Source organism: Fundulus heteroclitus, chromosome 22 (assembly GCF_011125445.2).
Source record: "Fundulus heteroclitus isolate FHET01 chromosome 22, MU-UCD_Fhet_4.1, whole genome shotgun sequence".
Classification (NCBI taxonomy): domain Eukaryota; kingdom Metazoa; phylum Chordata; class Actinopteri; order Cyprinodontiformes; family Fundulidae; genus Fundulus; species Fundulus heteroclitus.
Genome location: NC_046382.1, coordinates 17,683,366 through 17,696,986, shown reverse-complemented (window position 1 = coordinate 17,696,986; position 13,621 = coordinate 17,683,366). Strand labels below are relative to the sequence as shown.

General features: G+C 46.3%; 2 long non-coding RNA genes across 2 annotated transcripts; both read left to right on the top strand.

Moving 5' to 3' along the window:
* Positions 1-2,157: 2,157 nt before the first annotated feature.
* Positions 2,158-2,338, top strand: LOC118557220. The gene is made up of 2 exons (XR_004927716.1): positions 2,158-2,203; positions 2,273-2,338. It is a non-coding gene; the product is annotated as an uncharacterized LOC118557220 (long non-coding RNA).
* An 8,747-nt stretch (positions 2,339-11,085) lies between these two features.
* Positions 11,086-12,047, top strand: LOC118557219. Its single transcript, XR_004927715.1, has 2 exons — positions 11,086-11,912; positions 11,982-12,047. It is a non-coding gene; the product is annotated as an uncharacterized LOC118557219 (long non-coding RNA).
* Positions 12,048-13,621: the final 1,574 nt, after the last annotated feature.

Sequence of the window (13,621 nt, the reverse complement as noted above, 5' to 3'; positions counted from 1 at the left end):
TAAGATAATAAACTTGGTGTACAAAAATCTAAACACGTTTGGCCTAACTTAGAATGCAGGTCTCTCAAGATGCTTTAAAGATGTGAGATATCTAAGCATCTACATTAGCTTTTATTTTAAGCTATGCTCGACAGCATCCTATTTTCTACTATAGCTTCATAAAAACAGATTACCAAGGCAGAGAAAGAAAACTGAATGAAGGGAAAGGTGTTTCCAATTAAAGGGAAATATTTACTTGTGAAAAAAACTAACCGATTTCTTTTCAAGACAAAAAAAAAATCTGCTGCTCTTGCTTTGAACCACTTTTTTTAATCAAGCTAACAATTCTGCGTCTCTTGGGGCACTTTTACTCTGCTGTGCACAGCAGTTGTTAGTTTTATTGTTGGTGTGATGCTGACCAAGGACTACTTGCTTTGAGGCTGTAATGACACATGCCAACATAGGAGAGCAACGCCTGGAAGTTCAGAAATGATAGGACATATGATTTTTTTAAAGCAATTTAACAATGTCAAATTTGAGAAATTAAGAAGAAAAAAAATGACGGAAATATATGGACTGGTGGTCGTAAAACAAGGATGGATTATTGTTCATTCTTGTCGTTATTTAGATCAGCACAATTATGAGTAATCCAGGAAAAACTTAGAATTATTATCAAACTACAGTGATTACTGGTTGCTGTTCATGGTTCAAGCGCAGTATGCTTATGAATGTAACATAATTTGCACATAGAAAAAATAAAACATTCTTCTTTATAAAATAGCAAAGTAAAGTCAGACCGGCAGATTCTTACCACAGATTCTCAGCTGGATTCACTTATGCACTCTGAATGCATCCATTAAACACTTGAATAAGCTTTGATTTTCCCATTCCGTTGTAGCTCTAGCTAAAGATTTCAGGTCATTGTCCTGCAGGTAGATAAACATCTCACGTCTTTTTCAGCCAAATTATAGATTTTCTTCCACAATTGCCCTGCATTTGGCTCCATCCAGCATCAGGGTTTTTGCTGAAAAAAAATAATCCCCAAAGCATGATGTTGCCACCGCCATGTTTCACCTCAGTTAACGTGATCAGGATGATGTGCAAAAAGTCTAATTTTGTTCTAATCTCACCACACGTGTGACATAAAACTTGAGGTAAAACTGCAAACGTGATTTCTGGACTTTTGCCATTCTTTTGTGAAACCCACAATGTCAGTTCAAGTGACCATTGATGGCAGGTTGGCAGTTGTGTTGTGATGAATTTAAAAGTATTCTGTTAGGGGATCAAATAAAATCAGACCTGCTTTAAATTTCTCCAAAACTATATCCCTGGTCTGTCTGCTGTGTTTCTTGTTTTTCATGATGCTGTTTGTTCACCTATTTTGTCCAACAGACCTCTGAGCTCTTGGAAGAACAGTTGTATTTATGCAGAGATTGCATTATTTTTTATTACAAATTTTGAAAAAGTATAAGCTATATGCTTTAGGAAAATATTGCAATGAGCTCAAAAGTGTAACTTTAGAAACTTTTGTTTAACTGTTTGCTAAAATTAGTTTGTCAATGTAGTTTGTCGGTGAGACGACCCATCTTCACTTGATGCTCAATCTACCCAGTAGAGACAACTAACTCTGATATCTTGAATCTGCCAGTAGCAAAATAATAATCTTATTTTTGCTCCCAGTGAATAATTCTGAATTTGCTTAACGTTGATCTCCACTTTTCTCCCAAGGTTGCTGTCGCCTTGCTGTTTGCATTGAGTCTGGATCCCCTGCTATCACAAACTGTTATGATTCTGGCCTGTCTGCCTCCTCTGCTCTCCCTGTGAGCAATCAAGTCCAGCTGCTGCAGTGCAATCAGCAGCATGCCTCTCAGCTGCTCACAAGCAGTTATAAGTCAGCCTGTGGCAGGCAGACAGGGCCAGATAATTGCAAGCCGACAAGCCAGCAGTATCCAGCACTTCATGTACCTGACCAAGTTTTTGACCACGCCATCGCCTCACGGATTTTCCCTTTTTGCCCAGCCCTCGTCGGATTTCTCTGCCTTTTGGACAACGACCCTGTTTCTGCCCCATGACTTCTGCCTCTTGCCAAGTCCCCTGAATATTAAGCCTGAGTGAGGCTTCCAGGACCTCAAGCCTGCTTCTGTGCTCCACGTCACTATCTGTTAAAGGAGCAGTTTGCTCTGCTAAAACTGCCGACCCCTGCTGAAGGAAGGACGCTGAAAAGGTTAGTGGCTTTTTGACTTCATGCATCTCCTTATTGAACTTCAAGCCACTAACCTACGTCTCCCTTCAGTTATCCCTGGTCCTCGGCGGATGCACTCCTGAAGTCCAGAGTTCAGAATAAACTGTTTAAGTCCTACTTCTGTGTTTCTGGCTGAAAATTTTGGGTCTTCTGTCTAGTTCATTACAGAATTATCTGGCCAAAAAATGGACCCATCGCCAGCACAGCAGTGGCGTAGCAGTGTGGACAATTCCATCGCTCGCCTTGATGCAGGAATGACTGAAATTATTTCCATGTTACGCACCTTGTCTCCTGTCTCTGCTCAGCAGCCTTCACAGCCAGCTGCCATTGATCCCCATGTCACATCTACTTTTTCTTCAAAAAGCTGGATTGCTTCTTCTCTCAATTTTTCTGACAGTGGCTTGTCCCAGGTGTCTCGGGCTGTGTTGGTTCCGGCCTCCTGGAAGGCTCTCCTGACTAGGATGGCACCCTTCTGTTTCACAGGAGTGACAAGACCTATTGGGTCATAAAGGCTAGCCACTTGGCTCAACAGCTGTCTCCTAGTCAGAAGCTTGGGAGTTTTTTCTCTCACCTCTCCCTCAAGGAGATTTTGACCTACTCTCATTTTCTTTCTCCTCTTCGAGAAGTTGACTGAGGTCATTGGGTACAGTTTGTCACTTTCAACCAGATAGCCGACTCCCAGGGCTTTGTCATCATCTTCTCTTCTTTGATTTGGAAGAATAAGGACTTTATTTGCTGGTGTCTCTGGTGCGAGCTTGTCCCTCCCACTTTGGCCTGACCGGACCCAAGGCTTTGGGAAGAATCCGCCTGCTTTCAGGATTTTTTCAACTCCTGTGATGTTTTTGTCCAGCTGTTCCAGGTCATTTTGGGAGGTAAGTATATCATCAACATAGGAGTCTTCCTCCAGGATCCTGCGCTCCTCCTCCAGGTGAGTGAACATGGGTAGCTTTGCAGTCTCTCTCATGGCGAGCTGTGCAATGCATCCTGCTGGCCGGTCACCGATGTTGACTCTTGTTATGGCATACTCCTCAAGTTCTCCATCTTCTGTGTCCCTCCAGATAAATCTGTGTAGGTGTACTTCCAGGTCTTCCAACCACACCGAATTGTACATCTTCTTGATGTCTCCGAGTGCGGCATGCACCCCTTCTCTGAATCTGAGTAGCACTGCCCTGATCGGGTTGAGCACGTCGGGTCCCTTCAGCAGAAGATCATTCATGCTTTCTGGCTGCTATTCCACACCAGGCGTACAGGTGTTGTTGTGGAATGTGGATTTGGCGCTACCAAGTGGCTGACATACCATACTGGTCCTGTCCAGTTGGTCACTGTGTCTTTGAGCTTCTTTGCTGCTCCTCTCTCCACCATTTCATGGATTTGAGCTGCATACGCCACTTTCCACTCTGGTTCTCTTTTGAGCTGCTTCTCTGTTCTCAGGAAAGTAGCTTCCACTCCACTTCGGTTGTTTGGCAGAGAAGTTGGATCTTCGATCCATGGATACTTTGTATCCCAGTGGGATTCACTGCTGTGATCGTCCGTGTTGATGAAGGTGAGGCCTCTTCTGATGATCTCCAGTTCCCTCTCCTCACTCAGCGTCATTTCTTTTCCTCCTGGCTGGCAGTTTCCACATCTGCACCCTCCACACTTTGGTTCACAAGCTGCTCCAATACTGTCCCATTTCCACCAGTTGAGGAATTCTTTGTTGGCTACAGTGCTTTTGGTTTCAGCTGAGATCCCATCCGTGTCAAGGAGTTCTTGGTACCTCACAGCTGTCGCCCTCATGGATCTTGCAAAATGGGTTTTTGAGGTGTGTGCTGCCAGACCTACTTTTTCGAAGAGGTCCGGGTGCGTTCCACCGACCGTCTTCCCCAGTGGGCCGTCCCAGAGAATGAGGTCACCGACCACCTTCATCCTTTGCGGTACAAGTCGTCCCTCGCGATGGCTGATGAGGAGTTCGATTTGTTCTGGCCTATGCAGATCATCCAAGTTGGTGTTTGGAAAGAACTTCTTCAGCTGTTCAGGAGTGACTGGGTTTTGTACTTTAGCGATGTCTTCCAAGCCATAGCAGAGGAGTTCATGGGCACGTTCCGTTCCTTTGGGGGTCTTAACTCTCACTCTGAGATGGTATCGCCTTGTTTTGACTTTTAGGGCCATTCCTCCAACCCCGTGGACAACAAGTGTGATCTTTTCGCTCCTCAGATCTAGTCTCCTGGCTGCACGGTGGGTAATGTAATTCGTGTCGGAGGCTAAGTCGATTAGAGTTCCGATCCTTTGACCTGCATTGGTCGTGACTTCAAGGAGCATGAGGATCACAGGGAGCTCTGCAACTGCACTTACTTTCATGCCTGCAGGCTTGTCGGTGCAGAGAGATCTTGCAGACACATTTGTAAAGGCCCTTTTAAACTTTTCTGCCATTTCAGGGGACAGTTCTGACACGAATTGCTGTTGCTCTTCTGTCAGTTTATGCCTCTTCATGGTTGCCCTTGTCTCCGTTTCCTCTTTTTTAGGGTCTGCTTTCTGACACAGGAAGAAGTGGTGGCCTCTCCTACAGCCCAGCTTTTTACACAGGTAAGTGTCTTTGCAGGTACTGTCTTCGTCATGACACTCCAAACACTTTGTGCAGGCTCCCAGCCTCTCTACAGCACTCAATTTGTCTTTCACCTTCAGCTCCTTGAATTTCTTGCAGAAGAAGAGCTTTTCTGCATGGCGCTCGTCACCACAGACAACACATCCCTCTTTACTCGTGGCCTTGGTAGAAGCATACTTCTTGGAGTCCGCTGGCCTCTTGCCCGGCTTCTCACACACTCCAAGTTGCTCAAGTCTCTCCAAGACCTCTTCTTGAGTTTTCAGGTAGGCAAGGAGCTTGTCAAAGTGGTTGTCTGGTGTGACTGCATTTTCTGGATTTACCATGTAGACTAGCCAATCCCTCTTCATCGTGTCTGGCAGTTTGCCCTCGATCGACCTGACTATAAGAGGGTTTTTGATGGCTCCGGTGTTTCCGAGCTCTGTAAGGTCGCTCAAGGCCTTCTCGACAGACTGGATGAGCTCGATCATCCTCCTGGGCTGGTGGAATTTTAGAGGTGGGATCTTCTCCAGGTCCTCGATGATCTCCAGGGCGATGGTAGTTTTATTCCCAAACCTGTTTCCCAGGACCTTGAACATCTCCTCGGCAGACTTGTAGGTGGAGAGCCGGAGGTCTTTGCGGATTCTATCATCCATGCTGTCCAGGAGTTGCATCTTTTTTGCCTCTGCCGAGCCGGTTGGCTCGCCTTGCTGCTGCAGATTTTCCCAGTCTTTTTTCCATTGGTAGAATTCCCTTCTTGATCCATGGAATTTGGGCAGGCTGGTGGGCTTTATTTTGAGGATAGTCTGCTGGGCTGGCTGAGGTGCTGACTTGGCTTGAGAAGAATCCCGCCTCTCCTCTTCTGCAGTTCTCTGCACGATTAGGAATTCAGCCTTTTTTGCCACAAGATTGTTCTTCAGCTTCCTTAAGCCTTTTAACCTGCCATCCAATTCAGTCTTCTCCTCATTGGGAATCCATCCCTCCCATTCCTTGAGTGCAGCCACTGCCTCTGCGACAAGTTGCTTTCCGGTTTCCACCTTGTGCTCATATGCATCTTTGTTGATGAGGGACACAGGGATGCCACGAGCCTGTTCGCATGCTGACTCTGCCTCCTCAATGGCAAAGGTCAGCTCCCCCTCGGCGTACCTTGACCAGAGACTGGACTGTACACTTTTTCTGACTTCTTCCAGTCGGTTCCTGCAGTCTTCTGTGGTCTTTGAAAGGTCGCTCTCTTCGTTTGGTTGCAGCTTCACCTCTTTCTCCCCTTCGTCAACCTCTGCTAGTAGACCGAGCTCGTACTGGTCGTTGGCACTGTTGACTTCCCTGGAGAGTGTGCAGAGTTTCCTATACTCTGTTTGAAGTTCTGACTTCATCAGGTCTCCAGTCACTCTTAACAGGTAGTTTGCTTGTTTCGTGAAGGCCGCTTTTGCTGAAGTCCTCTCTGTCTTCAGCTGTTTGATGGTTTTTCCTGTGGCTTCTTCCGCCATTCTTGCAGTGTTTCCTCGCGTAGACAAGGTTGACTGAAGGCCGTTTATCCTTAGTCACTGTTGCCACGCTGGTTTTCAACTGTCAAGTTTTGTTGTGATTTTGATTTTTTCCCTCAGTAATGCTCCACTTGAAAGAGCCCAGTCAGCAAGGAACAACTCAGAACAAGGATTTCCCCTTTTTTTATGTTTATTATTGAAATTTGTTTTCTTGATTTGATTGGTGAAGGGGTCATACAGTCATTCAGGTTGAAAACCTTGAACACAAGAGTACAGGAGATATTGCGTTATTTCAAGTTTAAACAACCACAAATCATTAAAATGTAAAAAGGTTAGTTAATTACAATTAACTGAGTGCAACCAAACTAGCAATGCCTTAGCATCAAATCAGTATAAGTGCCAACATACTTTAAGTTTTACCATTAATCTCACATAAATATATCTTGTTTAACATTTAACTTAAGAAGTAACTAAGATATGCAAATAGTGGAGTGTCAAACAAAAGCACAAGTCCAATAAAGCCATCAGGTTTACTGATCCAAACAATTGGACTGGTTTGAGTCACTAACTTAAACAATAAGCTGCATTGTCAAGCTTAACATAAACTTCAGACTTCAAACTAGGCAGACTAAGCGACAATGATTAACTGAAAGCCACTAACATTAGAATAAACTAAGTCAGATGCCAACTGAGAAACATTTTACATGTGCACATGTGGAGCACATAGTTAAGCACAAGTTTATCCTTTTCACCTTCCACAACAACAGGTGAATAATTCAAGAAAGTCAAATCTCTTACCAGTTGCGTTTGACGGTGAACTGAGGGATTTTAGTTTTCTTGGTTTGCTTGTTTCTTTAAGCTTTTGCTCTCAACAAACTTTCCTCCTTTGTCCTCCACAGCATGTATTGAACTGATGTTCAAGATGGCCGTTTAACAGGAAGTTCCTCCTCTTGACAGGAAGTCAGTTGGGGTGCTTTTCTGGTTATGTTGCAAAAAATGCAAATGATTGATTGCCCCCTGCAGGTCCACCTGAAAATTTGTTTTGTTTTTGGAAGTGAATGAAGAAAGTTTTTTGGTGTTTCCGTCGTGCTTTCTGTCAGTTGGCGTGACATCTACCATGGTTAAGGAACCAAAGCTGACCCCTCCAGAGTTATTTAAAGGAGACCCGGAGCAGTGTCGAGCCTTTTTAACTCAGTGTGAGATACACTTTGAGTTGCAACCGTCCTCGTTCCCGACCGAACGCTCTAGAGTGGCATTCGTCATTTCATTATTGTCAGGTAAAGCAAAACAATGGGGCACAGCTGAATGGCAGAATAACTCTGTTTCCTGTTCTGCTTACTCTGCATTCGCTGAGGAGCTCATTAGAGTGTTTGACCCTGTTCTCCCTAAACGGGAGGCCGCCAGGAGGTTGTATTCCTTGAGGCAGGGGGATAAAAGTGTGACCTCGTTTATCATCGATTTTCACATGCTAGCAGCCGACAGCAGTTGGAATCAGGAGGCATTAATGGACGCCTTTATGGAAGGACTCAATGATGATATCAAGGATCAAATGGCTACCCAAGCGTATCCCACCTCACTCAAGGAACTTGAAGATTTGGCAACTCAAATTGATCTCCGGCTCTCCGAACGGAGAAGAGGGAGACGACATAGGCAGGTTTTTTCTACCCCAGCCTCTCACTCAGGATTTCGCCCCTGGCCGAGGAGCCCCCCTCCTCCTGCTGCCCAAACACCTGATCCAGAGCCCATGCAATTGGGGAGAACTAAGGTTTCTCTGGAGGAGCGTTCTCGTCGTAAGCAACTGAACCTGTGCTTTTACTGTGGGGGACAGGGTCATGTCGCTGCCAAATGCCTGCTAAAAGGCCAGGCTCAGTAGGGGTGAGGAGCTCTCTACTGAGCCGTAGTTCTATGTCTGTCTCCTCACTCTCCTTTCCTGCTAACATTTCGGTCTCCTCTGTTTCCCACCAGGTCTCAGTATTTATTGACTCAGGAGCAGACACTGAGTTTTTGGATGTGTCATTTGCCAAGAACCATGGCATAAAACTTCTCCCGGCACCTTCTACCCGTAATGTACTCGCTCTGGATGGACACCAAATAAACAGCTCTAATGAAGTCACTGAGAAGGTTAGTCTGACTTTGGGAGGAAATCATATGGAGGAGATCACTTTTGTTGTTATCCACTCCCCCCTGTTACCCATTATTTTAGGAGCTTCATGGCTAAAGAAGCACAATCCCCACATTGACTGGCAGGCTAAGGAGATCCTGGGCTGGTCAAGGTCCTGTTCAGCCACTTGCTTATTGTCTGCTAATTCCCCTCCTGTCCCTGACTATGCCATGGAAGAGAGCTATCCTGATCTGTCCAAGGTTCCTTCAGAGTACCATGACCTGAAGGAGGTTTTTAACAAATCTAGAGCCACAGCACTCCCACCTCATAGACCTTATGACTGTGCCATCGAGCTTCTTCCAGGTACCTCACCCCCTAGGGGACGTCTTTATTCTCTATTGGTTCCAGAAAACCAAGCTATGAAGAAGTATGTGGAGGACTCCCTAAAAGCTGGGATAATCCGACCATCCTCCTCTCCTGCTGGGGCCGGGTTCTTTTTTGTTGGTAAAAAAGACGGTTCCCTAAGACCATGTATTGATTACAGGGGGCTGAATGACATCACTATTAAGAACCGGTACCCCCTCCCACTCATGAATTCTGCATTTGACCAGATTCAAGGGGCCAAGATTTTTACAAAGTTGGACCTACGCAACGCTTACCATCTAGTTCGCATCAGAGAGGGGGATGAGTGGAAGACGGCCTTCAACACTCCCACCGGCCATTACGAGTACTTGGTCATGCCTTTTGGGCTAACCAATGCTCCAGCAGTGTTTCAAGCCTTGGTCAATGATGTCCTGAGGGACATGGTGGGACATTTTGTTTTTGTTTATCTAGATGACATCTTGATATACTCCCAGGATCTTGAGACCCACAAGAAGCACGTTCAGTCAGTCCTCCTTCGCCTACTCCAGAACCACCTTTTCGTCAAGGCAGAGAAGTGTGAGTTTCATACCACCACCACTTCCTTCCTGGGTTTCATCATCTCTCCCAATAAGGTTATTGTTGATCCCTCCAAGGTTACGGCGGTCTTAGAATGGCCCACGCCGACTGATCGTAAGCAACTGCAGAGGTTCCTGGGGTTTGCTCATTTTTACCGCCGTTTCGTCCGCAACTACAGTCAGGTTGCTGCCCCTCTTCATTCCTTAACCTCATCCAAGGTTAAATTTGTGTGGGGTAGTCAAGCAGAGGAGGCTTTCACCAAGCTCAAGACCCTGTTCACCACTGCCCCAGTTCTCCGGTCCCCTGATACTGAGAGACAATTCATTGTGGAGGTTGATGCCTCTAGCACTGGGGTAGGTGCTGTCCTGAGCCAGAGGACCTCAGATGGTCGGATTCACCCTTGTGCTTTTTTTTCTAGGACATTGTCGCAGGCAGAGCGCAACTATGATGTGGGGAATCGGGAACTCCTGGCAGTTAAATTAGCCCTTGAAGAATGGAGGCACTGGCTGGAAGGGTCCAAGGAACCGTTTCTGGTCTGGACTGACCATAAGAATTTAGAGTACTTAAAGTCTGCTAAGCGCCTTAACTCCAGGCAAGCGAGATGGGCCATGTTCTTCGGGCGATTTAACTTTGTCCTTTCTTTCAGACCTGGGATAAAAAACATGAAACCGGATGCCCTGTCCAGAATTCATGAACCCTCAGAGTTGGTGACCAGTGGGGCTGAGGAGTTCATTCTCCCTGAGGCGGTCCGGTTGTCTGTTACCATGCTAGAGCTGGAAGGAGAGGTCAGGGAAGCCACAAGGGACTTGACGGTTCCCACTTCGTGTCCTCCAGATCGACTGTTTGTCCCCGACCGTCTGGTCCCCAAGGTACTGGACTTGTGCCACAGCTCCCATCTTTTCTGTCATCCTGGGGTCAGCAAGACACTACAGGTGGTCCGGTCCCAGTTCTGGTGGCCATCTCTGACGAAGGATGTCAAGGAGTTTGTTGCTACCTGTCAAAGATGTTGCCAAGCTAAGCCCTCTCGCCGCCCACCCTCAGGGTTGCTGCGACCCCTCCCTATCCCGTCACGTCCCTGGTCTCACATCGCCATGGACTTTGTCACAGGTCTGCCCCCCTCTAATGGTTTCACGGTCTTGTTGACTATCATTGACAGGTTCTCCAAGATGCTTCATCTGGTGCCCCTTAAAGGACTGCCATCTGCTAAGGAGATGGGAGGGGTCTTAGCTCGTGAGGTCTTCCGTCTTCACGGACTGCCCAAGGACATCGTCTCTGACAGAGGACCACAGTTCGTTTCCAGGTTCTGGAGGGAGTTTTGCTCCATGCTGGGCATCTCTGTCAGTTTATCTTCTGGTTTCCACCCACAGACTGATGGACAGACGGAAAGGGCCAACCAAGAGATTGAAACCAAACTTCGCATCCTCTGTGAGTCTGACCCAACTAAATGGTCGCACAATTTGCCATTGGTGGAGCAGGCTATCAACGCTCTCCCATCCTGCACTACTGGTCTTTCCCCCTTCTATGTTGTCCATGGTTTTCAGCCCCCGGTGTTCTCAGTTCAAGAAAGAGAGGCCAAAGTCCCCTCTGCCTATGCCGCCGCCGTCAGGTGTCAACATATCTGGAGGAGGGCCAGGAGGTCTATGATCAAGATGTCTGGGGTTCAGTCCAGGGCTGCCAACCGCCATCGCATACCTGCTCCCAATTACCAGGTGGGCCAGAAGGTCTGGTTGTCCTCTAAGGACCTTCCCCTGCGGGTGGAGAGCCGTAAGTTGACACCCCGCTTTATTGGCCCTTTCCCCATTTCCAAGGTTGTGAACCCAGTGGCTGTTCGCCTCCAGTTACCCCGGTCTATGCGGATTTCGCCAACATTTCATGTGTCCCGGGTCAAGCCCTATGTCCCACCTCGCTTCGGGCCCACCTCCAATCCCCCTCCTCCCACCCGTTTTTTGGATGGTGACCCCATCTACACAGTCCGCCGTATCCTCCGATCCAGGAGGCGGGGACGGGGGATCCAATATCTGGTGGACTGGGAAGGATACGGACCAGAGGAACGAACTTGGATTCCAGGCCGTTTCATCCTTGACCAGACTCTCGTCAGAGATTTTCGCCGCCTCCACCCTGACCAACCTGGGGGTCCGTCAGGAGCCGGACCTTGAGGAGGGGGTACTGTTATGATTCTGGCCTGTCTGCCTCCTCTGCTCTCCCTGTGAGCAATCAAGTCCAGCTGCTGCAGTGCAATCAGCAGCATGCCTCTCAGCTGCTCACAAGCAGTTATAAGTCAGCCTGTGGCAGGCAGACAGGGCCAGATAATTGCAAGCCGACAAGCCAGCAGTATCCAGCACTTCATGTACCTGACCAAGTTTTTGACCACGCCATCGCCTCACGGATTTTCCCTTTTTGCCCAGCCCTCGTCGGATTTCTCTGCCTTTTGGACAACGACCCTGTTTCTGCCCCATGACTTCTGCCTCTTGCCAAGTCCCCTGAATATTAAGCCTGAGTGAGGCTTCCAGGACCTCAAGCCTGCTTCTGTGCTCCACGTCACTATCTGTTAAAGGAGCAGTCTGCTCTGCTAAAACTGCCGACCCCTGCTGAAGGAAGGACGCTGAAAAGGTTAGTGGCTTTTTGACTTCATGCATCTCCTTATTGAACTTCAAGCCACTAACCTACGTCTCCCTTCAGTTATCCCTGGTCCTCGGCGGATGCACTCCTGAAGTCCAGAGTTCAGAATAAACTGTTTAAGTCCTACTTCTGTGTTTCTGGCTGAAAATTTTGGGTCTTCTGTCTAGTTCATTACACAAACTTCACATCATAATCCTCCTCTGGGTCTCAGTCTCTGGTTTTCTTCATGCAGCTCCCTCATTCCCTCCGTTTCCAGTCTGCCTGCTCTCCATTGCTCGCTAGTTAAAGCTCCAAGTTAAAAGGAGCCTCGGTTTTGTTCATTCTGGCCACGGAGCTACCTCCTCCTCCTGAAGCCTAACTTCCTCACCTGAACACAGTAAACTTATCAGGTTAAATGATCACGATCAAGACAATTTCACCTACTGAACCAATCTCTTCCTCTTCAGATCCAGTTGGGGCCAGGTTGCCGAAGCCCTGTGAATTAAATCATCCGTATAAGTCTTACTTTGTCAGAAAGCAACAAACAGATTCATTCATTATTTACCCTCTCATCAGTGTCCCGATTTGGTTTCTACATGTGGGCCAAAAAGCTCTCTGGAAATATGGCAATGACAAGTTATGTTATATAAACAGCCTCCATTTTAGTTCCTTTATCCATACATCTATAAACATAATGCAGTAAAATATCATGTAAGCAGCTGATACAACATCAGGATGCACGAGCTGCTAAATAAATTTAGTCTAAAATAACAAAATCTGATCATTTGTATCCAGTTAGTTTCGCTACCTACATGATCTTTTCACAAGATCACAGAATAATCTTTTTTTTTTATATTCAGATGCTCCAATTTGGCAGTTTGAGAGATCCATATGTCAAATTTTCATAAGCATTAGCATTTTCTTACAACTTTGATACAGCCACCTGTTACACTCTCATTCTGGCCACATATAAATGAGTAAACACATTATATAGACAAATAAAAACTTTTAGAGTTGTGCAGCTGGTTAAATGTGTCGGATTAGACTGGTCTTCAGCAGTAACTCCTCTTTCCTTTTGTGCTGTAATCCTCCATGTACAGCTTTAAACAAACTCCCCAACTTCGCCAAATGGAGAGCCTTCAGTATCCTATTGTCCTTTTGCCATTTTGTGTTTTCCCTTCACACACAGAAATCCAGTTGGTTTTCAACTTTCCAGAGTTTTTTTTTTTTTTTCCTTACAGAAACATTTCCAGAGAAGAATGGGAAACGCTTGAAAACAATTTCCAGTTCTCAGTGTATCGGACCTGTGATTAACACCTCATGGACAAAATTTGGGTTTGTCCCTTTTGAGCTCCAATTAGAAAGCATCAATTCAAGGATGTGTTTCTATGTGTGTTTTTTTATCATTTTCACTGCCAGGCAGAGTCAATATTTTATCTGGACAATTTTCTTATTCACCTCACCACAATAACAAGCTGTTATTGCAGCAAAATTTTGCTGCTACAAGCAATTACTGCTAAAGGGCTCCACAAGGTGGGCTTAGTGAACTATTTTTAGAAAGCATCATCCCTGCTACAATATGAGATTTAATGCACAGGAGGTGAGATTTTTCATTCCACTCCATTGCAATGAAGCATTGTCTGTTGTTTATGTTTTTTGTCATGATAATGTATTCATGAAGAAACCCATTTAACCTGTTCCAAAGATTACATACATATCCA